Consider the following 19,493-nt stretch of genomic DNA (forward strand, 5'->3'; position numbering starts at 1 on the left):
AATGGAACGTAGTTGAATGAGCCATGGAAGGTTGAGAATTTGAGTCCCCTTTGTAGATGGCAATTGAAATAAATTCAGCCTTCCCCTCTCCTGTTTCTATCATCCTAAATATGAGGCTCTGTTTCTATATTAGCCTTTCAAAGATACTTTGTTTGATCTGCATTTTCCACTCAACCTTGTTTGCAGTTGAGTTTTGTTAAGTTGTGCTTAGTTATCAATAATCAGTCATAAAAGGATATTGGGAAACCCACTAAGGGGAAAAGTTCCACAGCAACCTGTTTCTTGTAGGCTGAAAAGATTGCTAAACAGATTCTTTCCTTACTTATTCACTAGCTTTTTTATTGTTTATTTGTTTGTTTGTTTGTTTTGAGACAGTCTCACTCTGTTGCCCAGGCTGGAGTGCAGTGGTGTGATCTTGGCTCATTGCAACCTCCTCCTCCTGGGTTCAAGCGATTCTCCTGCCTCAGCCTCCCAAGTAGCTGGGATTAGAAGTGTGTGCCACCACACCTGGCTAATTTTTGTATTTTTTGTAGAGACAGGGTTTCACCATGTTGGCCCAGCTGGTCTCAAACTTCTGACCTCAGGTGATCCACCCACGTCGGCCTGCCAAAGTGCTGGGATTACAGGCGTGAGCCACCTTGCCCAGCCAGCAAACTAGTTTTGACAGCATACTATACGTCAGCCACACTCTAGGCTCTGGAGGTATGAATACTGAATAAAACCACAGAGTCCCTTCTCATAAACTTTTCATTCCATGGGTGAGGGATAGCCATGAAGCAAACATGCAAGTATGCACTAAATTCCCTCCATTCAAAAATCCATAATTGTTCACATTTTAATCTTTGACATTGAGGTTCATCTTACAATTGAGCTCATCTTATATTCACTTTTGGCTAGGTGGCATTTGTGATATGTAAATTTAATTATAATTCTTCATATTTTAGATATTTAATTGAGTCATATGAGTTATGTCCATTGTACCACACATGTTGAATTTATTTGCCATGTAAAAGTATTTTCTAAGAGACCACATTATGACATGACTTCAACGCCAAAATTTTTATGCAGAAATGCACAGATATAAACCAGCAGGATATAAATTTAATATTTGTTAGACGAATATTCATTATTGGAAGAATACCTGAGTTCTATACTTTCCTGCAGAGCAATAAGCTTTAACATGCTGTGGCTGAGAAAACAAAGGTACCTATATATAAATAAACCTGTTGATTTATTTTCCAACTGAGATGTATGCAAAAGGCACTGAACTAATACAGACCAAGCAATTCATCAGAAGGCAGTGCCAAGACCATAATACGAGGCAAGGCCAAAGTCAAGGTGCAATTCAACCAATTTTAAATGCAAATAGTTTATTACTTACATCAATGCTAAAGGGGGGCCAGCTCCCTGCAGTCCTTGTCCTATGTACCAAAAATGATATTAAAACCAAAGATGCCAGGACACAATCCAGCGTGACTTTTGGGACATGCTGAGGCTCAGGAACACAATCTAGACCTTAGCTGAACAGTTGTAAGGTCTGAAGCTGTCCCTTTACGGGGAGGAGCAGAAACCTGAGAGGCAATGAGAAACTGACTTATGATGCCTCCCAAGCTAGACAGGGAGACCAATGCAAGGAACTTTTTGGCAGGGGTGGGAGGGTGAAGGGAGAAAGGGTCTCATTCTGTAGCTCAGGCTGGAATGCAGTGGCACGACCAAGGTTCACTGCAGCCTCAACCCTCTGAACTCAGGTGATTCACCCACCTCAGCTTCCTGAGTAGCAGGGACCACAGATGCATGCCAAGACACCCAGCTAATTTTTTGTATTTTTGTAGAGATGAGATTTGGCCATGTTGTCTAGGCTGATGTCAAACTCTTCGGCTCAAGCGATCCATTCACCTTGGCTTCCCAAAGTGCCAGGATTACAGGTGCAAGCCACCATGCCCTACCACAAGAAGCTTTTGAGGCAGCTCATTACAAGCCCCCCATCCTCTCTTGTTGCAGAGATCATAAGGTGTTCCTAGGTGGATTTGTGCAAGGTCACCATGGCACCATAGCAGAGCAGTTTCCCTACACGCAGCAAATGTGGCTATACCCCTTGGAGGAGAAAAAGATCTTCAGAGTAATAAGAGGCTGGTGTGACAGATTTATGTATTTGACTTTAGTCAAATCAAAAAAGCATCCATTAAAACTTGTACAATATTCAGGAGCAGAGAAGAAAATGCAAAAGTCATTACTAGAACATCATTTAAAAAAATGAATTATTAAAGCTCTTGAATGTACAAAATATGATACTGTGTAGAAAATCAGGGATATAGACAATTTACTCTTTCTTAATATGAACAAGTTTTAGGAATAACTCAACCTTTTTTGTTTGTCCTTTCCATTTTTTTATAAGTATAAGGGTGATAGGTGATAGAAATCCATGCTTAAGTACATCTAAAAGAGCTCTTTTAGTATGATTAAAATAAAAATTCAAATCAAATAAAGTATTGTTTCACAATTTAATTAGCAATATATTGTTGGGAATAGGCCCCCAAAATCTGGCCATAAACTGGCCCCGAAACTGATCATAATCAAAAATTTCTGTAGCACTGTGACATGTTTGTGATGGCCATGACGCCCACGCTGGAAGCTTGTGGGTTTACTGGAAGGAGGGCAAGGAACACCTGGCCCACCCAGGGTGGGAAAACCGCTAAAGGCATTCTTAAACCACAAACAATAGCATGAGCGATCTGTGTCTTAAGGACATGCTCCTGCTGCAGATAACTAGCCCAACCCATACCTTTATTTCGGCCCATCCCTTTGTTTCCCGTAAAGAATACTTTTAGTTAATCTACAATCTATAGAAACAATGCTTATCACTGGCTTGCTGTCAATAAATACATGGGTAAATCTCTGTTTGAGGCTGTCAGTTCTGAAGGCTGTGAGACCCCTGATTTCCCACTCCACACCTCTATATTTCTGTGTGTGTGTCTTTAATTCCTGTAGCGCCGCTGAGTTGGGGTCTCTCCAACCCAGCTTGTCTCGGCAGTATATTTTCTTTCTTAGTGATACATAAAATAACCATGTATCTTACAATCATTGCAACTTATATTTAATTAAATAGTTTATGTCAGGGGATGATAAATGCTATGGAGAAAAATGAAGTGTGGTAAGATGGAGAGAGAAGTAGGGAAGCAGAGACACTCTCCTAAAAGGCATCAGAGGAGCCCTCTGTGATGAAGTGATATTTGAACAGAGACCTGTAAGAAGTAAAATTGGAAGCCACATGGATATCTGGGAGAAAAAGATTCTAGGCACAGGTTACAATATTTGCGAAGATCTTGAGACCAGAACTGGCCTGATGCAACTGAGGAAGAGCAAGGAGGCCTGAGTGGCTCCAGGATTGTAACAAGGGGAGTGCTGTTTGGTGCTGGAGTCAGAGAATCAGCAAGGTGGGAGGTTGTACAGGGTCTTCAGTGCCATGGTTAGTACTCCGGCTCTCTCTTTAAGGAAGAGAGGAAGCCACTGGAGAATTTTGAGGATAAGAATGACATGCTCTGACTCATGCCTCAAAAGCGTCATTCTGGCCACTATTTTGAAAATAGTAATAAGGAACAAGTAGACAGTGAGGAGATCTTTAGTAGGTTTGAGCTTTAGTAGTGATGAAGGTGAACAGAAGCAGATACTGAACACATTTAAAAATTAGAGCCAACGAAATTTGCAGATGGATTGGATGTGGGGTATGTAAGAGAAAGAATTAATAAATGATGCTGAATTCTATGACCAGAGCCACTGGAAAGATGAAATTGCCACCTGCTGAGGTAAGGTGGATTATGGGGGGAAGATGAGGAAGCAGGAGCCAGAAGTTCAATTTTAAATGTGCTATGTTATAGGCTGGGCACTTGGCTTGCACCTGTAATCCCAGCACTTTGGAAGGCGGAGGCAGGTGGATCACTTGAGGCCAGGAGTTCAAGACCATCCTGTCCAACATAGCAAAACCCCATCTCTACTAAAAATACAAAAATTAGCCAGGCACGGTGCACGCCTGTAATCCCAGCTACTCCAGAGGCTGAGGCATGAGAATCACTTGAACTCGGGAGGCAGAGATTGCAGTGAACCGAGATTGTGCCACTGCATTCCAGCCTGGACAATACAGCAAGACTTGGTCTCAGAAAAATAAAAATGAAAATAAAAATAAATAAATAAATGTGTTACACTATAAATATCCTTAATTATCTATCCAGGCAGCAATGGCAAATTGAAAACTGGATGTAAGTGTTTGGTGGTCAAGTAACATATATGAGTAAGATGTTAATTTGGAAGTTATGAGTATATAGACTTCTTTAGAAACGTCTCCTATATTTCCTTCTAGTTTAAATTCTGGTGAAATCTACACCCATGCCCAAATACAGAGAAGAAGAGGGCCCTTATGCCACTCAGGTAAGTGCTGACAGATCCCGATTGTTGAAGAACCAGGCTTTCCTGGGGAGAGGCTGTTCTTTGGACCTTTTTCCCTTCTTTCCCTGCCTCTGAGGTTGCCAACTCTGTGACTGGTTCACCCTGCAGGGCCTGGCTGTCATCTAGCCACTTGAGTTTACAAGTACACCCAGTTTTATAAAGGCAAATCACACTGTAATTACAATTTTGAAAAATGTGAAAAATAATCAACCTGTCTTCAGTCCATTGACCACTCGAAAGGAACCACTGAAAGAAACTCTTCGTCAATGTTTGAATAAGCAGTACCAAATAACAGCCATCAGTACTACCAGCACTGAGTGGTCTACAGAAATATATGATACTCATTGAACCTTAGGTTTCTCATGAAATAACAGAATAAAATATGGTGATATTGTATGAGTAAAATAAACATACTATTTTTATTATTGCCAGCAATATTTATGATATAAAAGTGACTAGCAAAAATTTTTTTGTTAAAATGATAGAAAATTTTCTTATTGATCATGTATAAAGAATACCATGATGAAAACTACAATTATGTCTTTGGTTTTCATTTGTTTGGAATTAGCGAGTACTTCTGTTTCTGGTTAAAACCATGCCTTAATTCAGCAATTCTTAAAATTCCCCAGAGAAAGGATAAATATTTGAAAAGACGTTTTCATTCTACAGTGTACTGTACTTATATCATCAGGTAACTTTGATACAAATGTTAGTTTGGGGGATTAGGGAACAAAAGCAACATATTCAAATGAATTCCTATAATATTAAAAACAGATATCGACTAATGTACCAGGAATTTTACTCTTGCTATTTATTTGAAGTTCTATTCTGCCCTTGTAAATCAAAAACTCATCCAAATGATATTTTCAGTATGTGCAAATGTGAATATGAGCACTGTTGCTTGTAAATAGGGTGGATTTTCTCGGAGCTCAACATCACTACTGATGCATTATTTTATGTTAGAAATGTGGCAGTTGATTGGAAATCATGCCTAAAGTTTTTCTAGACCTCTATTATATCAATTTTTAAGTAATTAGTAACCACAGCTCCCCTTCCTATTTAGGTTTATTTATTTTAACAATAGAAACCAAAATCTTTTACTTTCCAGAAAATTTCAGGAAAATATCACTGATTTGGGAGCTTGGTTTAAAAAAAATAAGTTTCAGGAAACAAAAGGACTGGCAATGCTTAATTTCTTAAGCTAAGTGATGGTATGTGGATATTTATCATATTGTTCGCTATACTGTTTTGGAGGCTAAAATATTTCATAATAAGAAAAATGTGGGCTAGTAGTTGAGCCATTCAAAAAATGAGTATGTAAATAGTTTTTTACTTATGATGGTGACCATACATTTCTCCACCTATGTCATGGCTACATTTGTGCTCACAACTTAATTTGTAATTGACTCTATTTCAGGTTATGACTGGCAAAACCAAGGAAGACCGTTGAAGGATGCTTGACTTTCCAAAGTGGGTTAGAAATGCTTAAGTTGCTTCCCTGCCCCCTCATTTTAATTGCTTTATCTTACCTACAGCCAGACAGTAACAGCAGAGTACAGTTTGGGGAACATTCTGGAATGGTGTAGTGAGAAACTCTGTAAATCCAGCCCTCTATTAGAAGCACTGAAACTGTTGGCAAAAATTGTAAACATTAAACTTTAAACTTTTCCCATCTCTGGAAATTAACCAAAGGCTTACAACACTCTGAAAAGCATTAATTAAAGCAAAGTTGCTGAATCTGGTTAAGAATAGAAGGGTCAGTGGCTTTCACTTTGGCCTACTCCCATTCTCCTCTCTCAAGTGCCGTGACAACCTTGAAAGCTGTTTGCCTCAAAACCAAGCAGTTGTAAAAGCCAGAAGGCTGGAAGTCCCTGGATGCGGATGGAAATTCCTCAAAAGATGCCACCCCCAGTGCTTTACCACTATCTGACCTGTCTTGAAGCTCCCTGGAAAAGCCCCATTTGGGGGTATTGTCATTATTTGACTTGATTCAGAGCTTGCTTTGCAGAAAAAGCCCTATCTCTCGGGTGTTTCTCAACAAACCAGTCAGCAACAATTATTTAATATTGTAGCAGTCTGAGCTGCAATGCCAGCTGGGACAAACAAGAATCTGACTCAATAAAAAATAGAAAATATTAATGGACTCGTAACAAGTAAAGAGATTAAATTAGTAATTCAGAAACTTCCCACAAAGAAGAGACCAGGCCCAGATGGCTTTACTGCCAAACATTTAAGAAAAATTAATACAAATCCTTTACAAAACTCTACCAAAAAATAGAATAGGAGGAAACACTCCTCAATTCTTTCTATGAAGCCACCATTACCCAAATATCAAAACTAGACACAGACATACAAGAAAAACAAAACAAAACAAAAACTAAAGACCTAAATTCCTTATGAATATAAACACAAAAATCCTCAACAAAATGCTAGCCAACTGAGCCCATGATATTAAGAAGAATTATAGAGAAAAAGAAAGAAAAGAAAAAAAATTGATTAATTGGGCTTCATCAAAATTAAAAAACATTTTCTTTGTAAAAGACCCTAATAAGAGGATGAAAAGGCAAGCTACAGAATGGGAGAAAATATTTACAAATTATACATCCAGCAGAAGATTCATAGCTGGAATACATAAAGAACTCTGAAATTTTAATAGTAAAAAAAACAAATATTCCTATTAAGAAAATGGGTGACAGACAGGAAGGGATGTTGTGTCAAAGAGGGTAAACAGAGGGCAAATAAATAAATGAAAACATGTTCAACATCATTAGCCATTAGGGAAATGAAACAGAAAACCACAATTAGTTATTATTCCACACATACCAGAAGGCTATTTTAAAAAAAACAAAAAACAAAAAACAAAACAAAACAAAAGCATGCCATAAAGGATGTTGAAAAACTGCATGGTTTCTTTATTGTTCATGGGAATTTAACATCGTACAGCCAGTCTGAAGAAACATATTGGAATTTTTCTTTTAGTCTAAACATGTAATCATTTTACAATCCATCAATTCCATCCTTGAGCATTTATCTCGGAGAAATGAAAGGAATATTCACATAAAAACCAGTACACGAATGTTTATAGCTATTTTATGCATAATATCTGCAAACTGGAAACACACAGATTTCCTTCAAAAAGCAAATGGGTAAATAAACAGTGGAAAATCGACACTGTGGATTACTACTCAGTAAGAAAAAGGAGCAAACTATTGTTACATGCAAAAACCTGAATTAATCTCCAGAGAATTGCACTGAATAAAAAAGGTCCTTCCCCAAATGTGGCATAGTATAATTTCATTTATATAACATTCTTGAAATGACACAATCATAGAAATGGAGAACAGATTAGTAGTTTCCAGGGGTCAGAAACAGGGGTGGGTTGAGAGAGAAGGTGATGGATGTGTTTGTAAAGGGGCACCACTAGGGAGACTTGTCCTGATGGAACTGTTCAGAATTGTGAATGTATCAATATCAATATTCCAGGACTGGTATTGTACTATATATCTATATGATATTACATTGAGGGGAATTAGATGTAGGGTATATACAATATTTCTATATTATTTCTTTTTAAAAAACTTATTTTAGGTTCAGGGGTATATGTGCAGGTTTGTTACATGGATACATTTGGTGTACAGATTTTTTGTTAGCCAGGTAATAGGTATAGCACACTATAGGTATTTTTTTCAATCCTCACCCTCCTCTCACCCTCCACCCCCATATAGGCCAAGGTGTCTGTTGTTCCCTTCTTTGTGTCCATATGTACTTGATGTTCAGCTCCCACTTACAAGTGAGAACATGTGGTATTTGATTCCTGTTCCTGTGTTAGTTTGCTGAGGATAACAGCCTCCAACTCCATCCGTGTTGTTGCAGAGCACATGATTTCATTCTTTTTCATGATGGCATAGTATTCTATGGTCTATGTGTACCACTTTTCTTTATCCAGTTTTCCACTGACAGGCATTTAGGTTGATTCCATGTCTTTGCTATTGTGAACTGTGCTGGGATGAACACACATACATATGTCTCTTTATGGTAGAATTATTTATATATTTTTGGGTATATACCCAATAATGGGACTGCTAGGTCAAATGGTAGTACCAGTACCATGCTGTTTTGTATAGTAGGTAGGCAGAATAATGATACTTGGCCACACATCAAGGGGGAATCCAAATTACAAATGAAATTACATTTGCTAATCAGCTGTCTGAGATGAAGAGCTTATTCTGGATTGTCAGGAAGGATCCAATGTAATTACAAGATTCTTTATAAGCAATAGAGTGAGTTAAGAGAGCCAATGTCCCAGCGATGCGATGTGAGACGTGCCCCACCGTCTATTGCTGTCTTTGGAATGGGAGGAAATTATAAACCAAGAGATGCAGAAATCCCATTCAAGCTGGAAAAATCTGGGAAATATATTCTTCCCTAGCGCTTCCAGAAAGGAACTCAGTTCTCTGACCGCTTAGTTTAAGCCCAGTGAGGCCTATTTGAGACTTGTGACCTTCAGAATTGTAAAATAACAAATTGTTTTAAGCTGCTAAATTGCAGTAATTTGTTACAGCAGCAGTAAGAAATGATAAACCATGTTAATAAAGAACAAAAATCACATGATTATGTCAATGGAGTCAGAAAAAGTATTTGATAAAATCCAATGTCCTTTTGTGATAAAAATACTCAACAATCTAAGAATAGTAGACAACTTCCTAAATTTGATGAAACGCATCTATGAATAACCCACAGCAAACATAGCACTTTATAGTAAAAGACTGAATGTTTTGCCCCATAAGTAGCAACAAGACAATGATGTCACTTTTGCCACTTCTTTAAAATATTTTTATGTTTGTTCTAGCCAAGGCAATTTAGTAACAAAAAGAAATAAAGGACATTCTTCTTGGGAAAAAAGAGTAAAAATATATCTACTTGCAAATGATATCATCTTATAATTAGAAAATCTTACAGAATCTATTAAAAACTGTTAGAACTAGTAAATGAGTGCAGTAAGTTTACAGGATAGAAGATCAATATAAAAAATGAATTATATTTCTATGCCTGAGAAATTAACAAACTGAAAATGAAATTAAGAAAATTTCATTTACAATAGAATAAAAAATAAAATACTTAGAAACAAATTCCAAAAGAAGTATTAGACTTTCACACTGAAAATTATAATATATTGTTAAATAAAATTAAGAACAATTTAAAAATGAATGGAAAGGCAGCTAAATTTCATGGATCAGAAGACTTAAAATTTTTAATAGGGTAATATTCCCAAGTTAATCTACAGATTCAATAAAATCACTGTCATAAACCCAGATGGCTTTTACTGAAATTGATAGCATATCTAAAAATTTACATGAAAATACAAAAGTTTTGAAAAAACAAAAAATCTTAAGAGGAATAACTTTCTGATTCTGAGGCTTACCACAAAGCTCAGTAAACAAGATACTGTGTAATGGCACAAGGAGAGATGTATATGTTAATGGGATGGATCTGAAAGTCTAGAATAAACTCTTCATTATAGCCAATTGGTTTTTGAAGAAAGTGCCAAGACAATTTAATGGGGGAAAAATATAGAGTAGTCATTTCAAAAAATAGCATTGGGACAACTGGATATTCACATGCAAAAAAAGAAAAGAAATCTAGATTTCTGCCTTACATCATATGTAAAAATTCTTCAAAATAAATTGTTGACCAAAATATAAGGTCTAAAATGACAAACTTCTCAGAAGAAAACATAAGAGTAAACATTCATGACCTGGGGTTAGGCAATGTTATATTAGGCATGATGACAAATCAGATGCACAAAAAGAAAATAAATAATTATTGAACTCCACCAAAATTAAAAACTTGTTCTTCAAATATACTATAAAGACAATAAAAGAGATAAGCTATAGCCTGGGAGAAAAAATTTGCAAATCATATAACTAATAAGGGACTTGAACCCAAATATATAAAGAACACTTGCAATTCGATAATAAAAATGATAAATCGTCCAATTTAAAACTGGACAAATATTTGAATAGAAAATTCTTAAGAAGATATGCAAGTCATCAATAAACACATAGAGTGATAATTAACGTCATTAGTCATTAATGATACCACTTGACACTTATTAGGATTGCTAAAATCAAAATATCTGACTACAGCAAATGTTGGTAAGGATGTGAAGAAATTGAAACCATCATATGTTCCTGGCAAGAATGTAAAATGTTCCCAAAATGGTTTGACAGTTTCTTAAAATATTAAGCATGAAATTAATCTATGGCCCTGTAATTCCACTCAGAAATGAAAGAGAAATGAAAACATATGTCCACATAAACTCTTGTACGAAGATGTTCTTAGCATCATTATGCATAGTAGTAAAAAATTAGAATCCACACAAATGTTCATAAACTAAATTTATAGGCAATTAAAATGTAGTATGTAGTATATCCAAACAATGGAATATCCTTCAATAATAATAAAAAATGAATGAAGTACTGATGCATGCTGCAACCTAAAAGAAGCTTGAACACATTATGCTCAATGAAAGAAAACAGTCACAAAAGATACACAATTTATTCCACTTTTTTGGAAAGTCTGGAAACTGCCTAATGCTGTGATGCCAGTGATGGCAAACAAGAATGGAGACAAAAATGCAAAAAGATTTAAAAACAAAGTGTCTATAGGGTGCTTTATATGGATACAGAAGGCCATGTACACATGCAGTGTTGTATGCCTGTCCAGAAAAGACCTTAAAGGGCACCAATCATTCACCTCCGCCCAACTTGTATCTCTGCACAAGGATGCAGTGAAGGCTGACAGACTTTTAAATGTCCAGAGTGGTGGGTGAATAAATGCCCCAACACACACAAAGCCTCTTGGCAAAAGGCAGGAAACATACAGGATCAAGCCATTTAAAGAAGTCTTGGGCCAATCGTTACCTGACTACTAAGCTAACCAAGCTAACACTTCATCGGCTGCACACCATATGGATAATGGCATTATAGAATTATTCTGGGAAAGTTCTTAAATAAAAATACCACTGCCAATCAAAACTGTCCAGAAGAGACGATATTTGATTTCCAAAGTTATCATATGATATTACCAAAAAATACAGTTTTCAACAAAAATCATAAGATGTGCAAAGAAACAGGAAAGAATGGCCCCCACACAAGAAAACAAGCAGCAGGTGCATGCTGCCCATGAGCAAGCCCAGGTGGTGGAAGTATTAAAAACTTTGAATCAGTTCTTATCAATATGTAAAGAATATTAGGAGAGTGATGACTCACAATTCTAAAAATATCAATAATGAGATGGAATATATATATTTTAAATGGCCAAGTGGAAATTTTAGGGATAAAAAGTATAGTAATTTAAAAAATGTACTAGAGGGGCTCAACACCAGTTTGAGTTGGCAGGGAAAAGAATCAGCAAACTACAAGATGGATCTGTAGTGATTCCTCTTTTAGTCTGAGTTACTAAAATAAAAGGAATATAGGAAAATAAACAGAGCTTCAGAGACCTGTGAGTCTCCATCAAGCACAACATATGCAGCATATGCATAATGTTAGTTGCTGAAAGCTGGGGGAGAAAGGGACAGAAATATTTGAAAAATACATTTATGGCAAGTAAATTCATGAATTAGTAAGCAAGATCTTCCCACAAAGAAAAGCTTGTGCTTAGATGGCTTCACTGATGAATTTTAGTGAAGACGTAAATAAAAATTAATACCAACGTGCCACAAACACTTCCCAAAAATAGAGAAAGAACAAAATTTCTAACTCATTTTATGATTTCAGTGTCACCCTGATACCAAACAAAATTTGTCATAAGAAAAGAAAACCAATATCCCTTGTGAATATGGAAAGAAAAGTGTTAAGATCAGAAACAAGACAAAGATACTCACTGTTTCTCTGCTGTTTAACACATGCTTTGCAGCTGCCCCTCAGAGGCCTGGAGTAACGGCCCTCAGATGTTGAGACAGATGATGCCACACACACCCTGCTTAATTCCATGTGGGTCCTGTGACAAATTACTGCAAACTGCATGGCTTATAATAAAAATAAATTTATTCTCTTACATTTTAGGAGTCCAGAAGCTGAAATCAGTATCAGTGGGCCAAAATCAAGCTGTCTGCATGGGTGCGCTCTGCCCAGAGGCCCCAACAGAGAGTAGGTTTGTTGCCTCTTCCAGCTGCAGGTGGCCGTTTGCATTCTTTGGCTTGTGGTTCTGTCACTCCAATTTCTTCCTTTGCCTTCACTTTGCCTTTTTCTCTATATGTATTTCTTTTTCTCTTCTGGCTGTATCTAATCTCCCTCTTTCTCTAAGAAGGACACCTGGATGATCTGGGATGGCCTAGCCATTCCAGAATCCTTCACTTTCTCACATCTACAAAGACCCACTTTTATGAAATGGAACATTTACAGGTTCCGAGGATTAGAACCTGATATCTTTGGGAGGTCATTATTCAGTCTACTACACACACTAAGAGGGCCTGAGGAGATTTATCACATATACCAAAGCCACTCTGAAAATGGTCCGGGTGAAGGGAAGGGTGAGTGTTTCCAGTTTTTTGGAGGGTGAAGCTGGCATGAAGGTTTCTATACAGGGTAGGTTTTGTGTATCTAGGAAAAGAGCACCTGCACATTCTTTATGAGCTCGAAGAAATGTTAGGCCAAAGGAAAAGGGGAATGGTGGGACTTGGAAGTTGTCAGCTGTCAAATATGAAAAATGAAGTCAGACTCCATTACAACATAGTACTGGAGGTTCTAGCCAATGAAATCAGGCAAAATGACAAAACAAAACCAGTAAAACAGAAAGAAAGGGGGAAAAAAAAGAAAGACATCCAGATTGAAAATCAAGAAGTAAAACTTTATTTATTCACAGTTAATAGCACCCTGTTTATGGAAAATCCTGAAGAATCCAACTACAAGTAAAATGAAAAAAAAGAAAGACATCCAGATTGAAAGTCAAGAAGTAAAACTTTATTTATGCACAGTTAATACTATCCTGTTTATGGAAAATCCTAAAAAATCCAACTACGAGTAAAACAAAAAAAATTAGAATAAATAAACACTTTGGGAGGCTGAGGTGGGCGGATCATGAGGTCAAGAGTTCAAGACTAGCCTGACCAATGTGGTGAAACCCTGTTTCTTCTAAAAATACAAAAATTAGCCAGGCATGGTGGCACATGCCTGTAGTCCCCGCTACTTGGGAGGCTGAGGCAGGGGAATTGCTTGAACCCAGGAGGCGGAGGTTGCAGTGAGCCAAGATCATGCCACTGCACTCCAGCTGGGGCAACAGAGTGAGACTCTGTCTCAAAAACAAACAAACAAACAAACAAACAAAAAGAATGAGTAAACAAGTAGACCAAGGCCACATGAAACAAGATTAGTATAAAAAGTCAATTGTTATTCTATATACAAGCAGTGTCCACTCCAAAATTAAAATTAAGAATACAATTCTATTCACAGTGGCACTAAACATGTACAATACCTAGAAGTACATGTTACAAAAAAGTGTAAGGCTTATAAACTGATCACAAAACTGTGGAGAGACATTCCGTGTTCGTGAGTTTACAGACTCAGTGTATGTTGATGACAGTTCCTCCCCAATTGATGTATGAATTCAACATAATCCCTATCAAAATTATAGCATGCATTTTTTCAGAAATTGATAACCAAATCCTAAAACTTATATGGAAAATGCAAAACATCTAGAATAATCAAAACAATTTAAAAATAAAATATTATTTAAAAATAAGAATGAAGTTGGAGGACTTCTGCTTTCTGGTTTCAAAATTTACTATAAAGCTACAGTTATTAAGGCAGTGCATTACAGACATAGATTAATAGGTAGGTAGATATAAAGGGGTCAAATTGAGAGCATGGCACATACAATTTTTTAAAAAATGTTTAAAAAACCTTGTCAATAAAAAGTGACCTTGTCAATAAAAGACTTTTGCTCATAAAAAGACATTATTAAGAAAATAAAAACGTGAGCAGTCTCCCAACAGACTGGGAGAAAATATTTTCAAAAACACACATCCAATATGAGGTTTGTATCCAGAATTTACAAAGAACCCTTACAAATCAATACTGAAAAGACAAATAAGTCAGTCAAAAAAGTGGGGAAAAAACAGAAGACAGTCTACCAAAGATGATATATAAATAACTAATAAGCACATGAAAAGATGCTCAACATTATTAGTCATTAGGGAAATGCAAATTAAAACAACAATGAGCTATTACTACATACCCATTAGAATTGCTAAAATCCCAAACACAACACCAAAGGCTGATAAGGATGTGGAGAAACAGGGACTTTCATTCATTTCTGGTAGAAATACAAATGGTGAAGCCACTTCAGCAAACAGCTTAGCAGTTTCTTACAAAACTAAATGTATTCTCCCCATGTGGTCCAGTAATCGTGCTCCTTGGTATTTAACCAAGTATGTTGAAAACTTACATCCATAGGAAAATCTGCATACAGATATTTATAGCAGCTTTATTCATAATTGCCAAAATGTGGGACTAACCAAGATGTTCTACAGGTCAATGGATAGATAAATCATAATACATCTATCTATACAATGGAACATTATTCAGTACTAAAAATAATGAGCCACCAAACCACTAAAAGTCATGGAAGAACCCTAAATAAAAATTACTAAGTGAAAGAAGCCAGTGTTGAGAGGCCGTATGTTTCCAAGTGTATGACATTTTGAAAAAGAAAAAAAATCAGAGAGAGTAAAAAAACTCGGTAGTTTTCTCAGGTTTGGGGTAATGGCAAGGGGTCTAAATGGGTGGAGTAGAGAGGATTTTCCTGGCAATGAAACTATTTCAAATGATACTCTAATTGTAGATACATGTCACACATTTGTCAAAGCCCAGAGAACTTCAACACCAAGAGTGAACCTTTGTAAACCATGGGTTTTGGTTGATAATGATGTGGTAATGTTTCTTCTTCTATTGTAACAAATATGCTCTATTGTTAGATGTTTACCATGGGGAAGGCTCTACATGTTGGGGTAGAAGGGTGTGCATGGGAACTCTGCACATTTCACCAACTTTGCTGTGAACCTAAAAATAAAGACTACAGCTTCAGCATGTAAGAAGCTTAGAAGTTGCTACTGCAACCTAGCAACAAATAGAAAGCTGAACAAATGGAAAACCAGTAACTTATTTTATTTTTTTAATTTTATGTATTTATTTATTTATTTTGAGATGGAGCCTTGGACTGTCGCCCGGCCTGATGTGCAGTGGTGCCATCTTAGCTCGCTGCAACCTCCTGGGTTCAAGCTGTTCTCCTGTCTCAGCCTCTGGAGTAGCTAGGATTACAGGCTCATGCCACCACACCTGGCTAATTTTTTGTATTTTTAGTAAACACAGGGTTTCACTATGCTGGCCAGGCTGGTCTCAAACTCCTGACCTCATGATCCGCCCCCCTCAGCCTCCCAAAGTGCTGGGATTACAGGCTTGAGCCACCGCACCCGGCCAGTAATTTTTTTTAAATCAGTAAGATAAGTGATGTCACAAGGCAAACCACTGCCTCCAAAATTGGAGAGACAGGCAGGTAAATATGGAAAAATCGCAAGTTACCAGAGAAGAAACCCATGACTAAAAGCCTTCATGGGAACCAGTGCCAGGGTAGGAAAAATTAAACTGTAGTTGAGAAACTGCCAGAGTCTCAGTGTGGACGAAAGTAAGAGTTAAAAACTCAAAGGGTAGGTACCATGATGAAGAGGGGCCCCTCACATTTTTGTGTGTTTTACCTCCATGAGCTCTACCAGATCTTCACAGTGAATACGAATATCAGAGAAGAATAACCATGCTTTGGCAGAGGGCATTCTCTTTTGCTTTGTTTTGTGTTTGAGACCGGGTCTCACTCTGTCACCCAGGCTGGAGTGCAGTGGCGCAATCTTGGCTCACTGCAAGCTCTGCCTCCCAAGTTCATGCCATTCTCCTGCCTCAGCCTCCCGAGTAGCTGGGACTACAGGCACCCGCTACCATGCCCAGCTAATTTTTTGTATTTCTAGTAGAGACAGGGTTTCCCCGTGTTGACCAGGATGGTCTCAATCTCCTGACCTCGTCGTGATCCACCCATCTCGGCCTCCCAAAGTACTGGGATTGCAGGCGTGAGCCACCACGCCCAGCCAGGAATGTACTTTATAATACATTTTTGGCAACTTGAATGTTGTACAAAATTATCTATCTTAGAAATCAATCCTTGTTTTAATATGTATATGTTCCTCAATATCTTTCAGTCTTCTTTAATTGTCCCTCAGTTTTAATAGTTACAGGATATTGCATTAAATGGATTTGCATAATTTAGTGTTTCTTTTGAGGTCTACTTTGTGTTCAATCTTTTGATAGTACAAACAATTCTTTCAAATAGTCTTGAGACTATTTGTATGTAAGTCTCTTTCACAGGAGTGAATATATATAGGATACATTCCTAAAAATAATAATTGTTAGCATTCAGAATCTTTGTGTTTTTCCTCCTTTTTTTTTTTGTTTGTATTTTTGAGAAACATTACCAAATTGCCCTTCATGGACAGGTAATTTCCTTTTATACATCCTCTTACCTAATTCCATTTTAATTTTAATCTGTTCCTTCTTGTTAAACTTATTCTGCTTCACAGACTAAAGATGTTATTTTATTTTATTGAATTACTTGAGAAATCAGTGTTTTTTTTATTCTAACATTGTATTCTTTTGTGATATTTAAATACAGTGAGAGATTTAATCTTCACTTGAGTCTTCAGGGTAAAGACTCAAATGAAGGTTATTCACTTCCATTACATTGGTATTTTTGGGTCTTCACGTTTCTCTGACTCTAGTTTTTGTAGTTTTCAACTTCAGCTTGATTGTGAAGTCCAGGCTGAGTGATTTCCTATAAATAGGGGCTAGGGCTTACCCTTAGCTTAGTTGTCTGCGTATCAGTATGTTGAACTGTCTTTGCCCAGCTAAAGGACTAATTGATATTTGCAGATTGATTTTAAGGGTTAGCAGGCATTAATAAAGAAGCTCTGCTAATCCAAGTGGCATCGACTCCAACCCCCACAGAAGTAACAGTCAATGCTAAAAACCCTAATCTCAGTATCAAGTTTCCCCATGTCTCTTTCTGTTTCTGTCTGTTGTATTTCTGGACTTTGTAGCTGAGCTATATATCTCCCATGATATAATTTATCCAAGCATTACTTTTCTGTATCTGACTTGTGATTTTCTGAGCGATGAAGTTGTCATTTCTGAATACATTTAAAGAGAAGTTGATTATGGGAGGAGGAAATTGGAAGAGAGGTGCAAACCCTTAGCTGTTTTATTATATCTGCTTTGTTTTCTCAGTGTCTATTAGAGATTATGAGCCATCATCCAAGCTATAAGCAATAAATAAAATATCTCTACATCCTTGTCAAACTACTGTATTTGTATTATCTTAAGCAAAATGTATATGTGATTCTCCTTTCAACTCTGAAAGTTTTGTACCTCCCAAATTTTGACAATAAGTTGGCTATGAATACTAGTTTTTATTGCTGTTTTCTTTTTGTTTATATTTGCATTGATATTTTATTGACAGGTTTGGAGAGATTACATGAAGATAGATGACCAGAGTATGCGTTTAGTTAAAATTCTTGGTTTAATTTGGCATTTGAATCAGGTCATACTCTTATAAGCCACATATTTCTGTCTCAAAGACTTATTGTATAAACCCATATTTAACAATTGTGCTCTCATTTTAAGTAAAATATAGGAGCTAAATCTATAAAGAAATAATATTATCAGAATAATATTTATACAGTAAATAACTATCTGTTAATTTATTTGTATGTAAATTTGCATTTCTATATGGCATAGTATTAAGGAAATTATCCATTTTAGCTTATGTTTCTCTTCATTCTGGATAACATCTATTCTTCCAATATTAAATTTCTTCTAAAATTACTTACTCCATTGGGCCTCTACCTCTGTCTCTTTTCCTGGTGTAGTCTTCTCTTCTACTTATTCACAGTTTTATCCTTGAATTAACTTGTTTTTTCTGCACTCTTTTATTATGCTGGAAACCTTCCTGCCAATTTGCAGGAAAGCAATACTCTTTGTTGATTTCCCTTTGAAAGAGAAAAGCAAGCTTCTAAACTAAGAAAGATCAAATCAGCATAAACTATTAGTATGATATTGTATTCTAAAGTAATGAATGTATCTATAACTAAAGATCTCACTCAGAAACACCTGGAGCTAGTTTATCTTCAATAGTATGCAAAGGCTATATTTAACTACAACACTTAAAAAAACGAATTTTGTGTTTTCCTTTTATTGTTTCAGGAATTACAAATTTTAAATTAACTAGGTGAAGATGGAAAAAATCACATATTGGAAAGGGAGCAGAGGAGAGATGAATCTACAATTTGACCTATTAGAGAAATTAAACTTAAAGGTCCCTTAAATATTACAAAATTACTTCAAAAATAAATCAAGATATTTTATTTTTAAAAGCAAAGAACCATACAACAGATATGTGTTTTTGTTTCCTCTTTTCCATACGTCAGGGTGAAATCAGATGTAAGTAATTTATTAGTTATGAGATACACTCATTCATATTAGTTATGAGATAACTCATTTCTTATGTTTAAAGTTGATATATAATATTCATTTTGAATATTTTCAACTATAAACTTTAAAAGGAGAAATATAAATGCTAACTAATGTATAATTTCCCATTTTCAATGTAGAAAGATATTTTTGTCATGTTCCAAATTTTCATTTATTTTAAATACTTGTTTTTTTTTTTTTTTCTTAAAGGCCAAGGATAATTCTATCAGAGGACAAAGATGGTTGCTTTTAATTGCTCAGTTACTCTATCCAGTGATCCAGCTTTGGCTTCAGGTTGCTATAGCAATTAAAATGGGAAAACTGGAAACAAAGCTTATTAAACTTCATTTAATCCATTATATATGGTTACAGCAACCAAAAAGCTTCCTACAGATTCTGAAATGGAAGCATCACCTCTGCAGATAATTAAGTGTTTTGGTGGGAATTTGTTCGAAAACCCAATGTACAATTAGACAAATATGT

Source organism: Nomascus leucogenys, chromosome 14, assembly GCF_006542625.1.
Source record: "Nomascus leucogenys isolate Asia chromosome 14, Asia_NLE_v1, whole genome shotgun sequence".
NCBI classification, from domain to species: Eukaryota; Metazoa; Chordata; class Mammalia; order Primates; family Hylobatidae; genus Nomascus; species Nomascus leucogenys.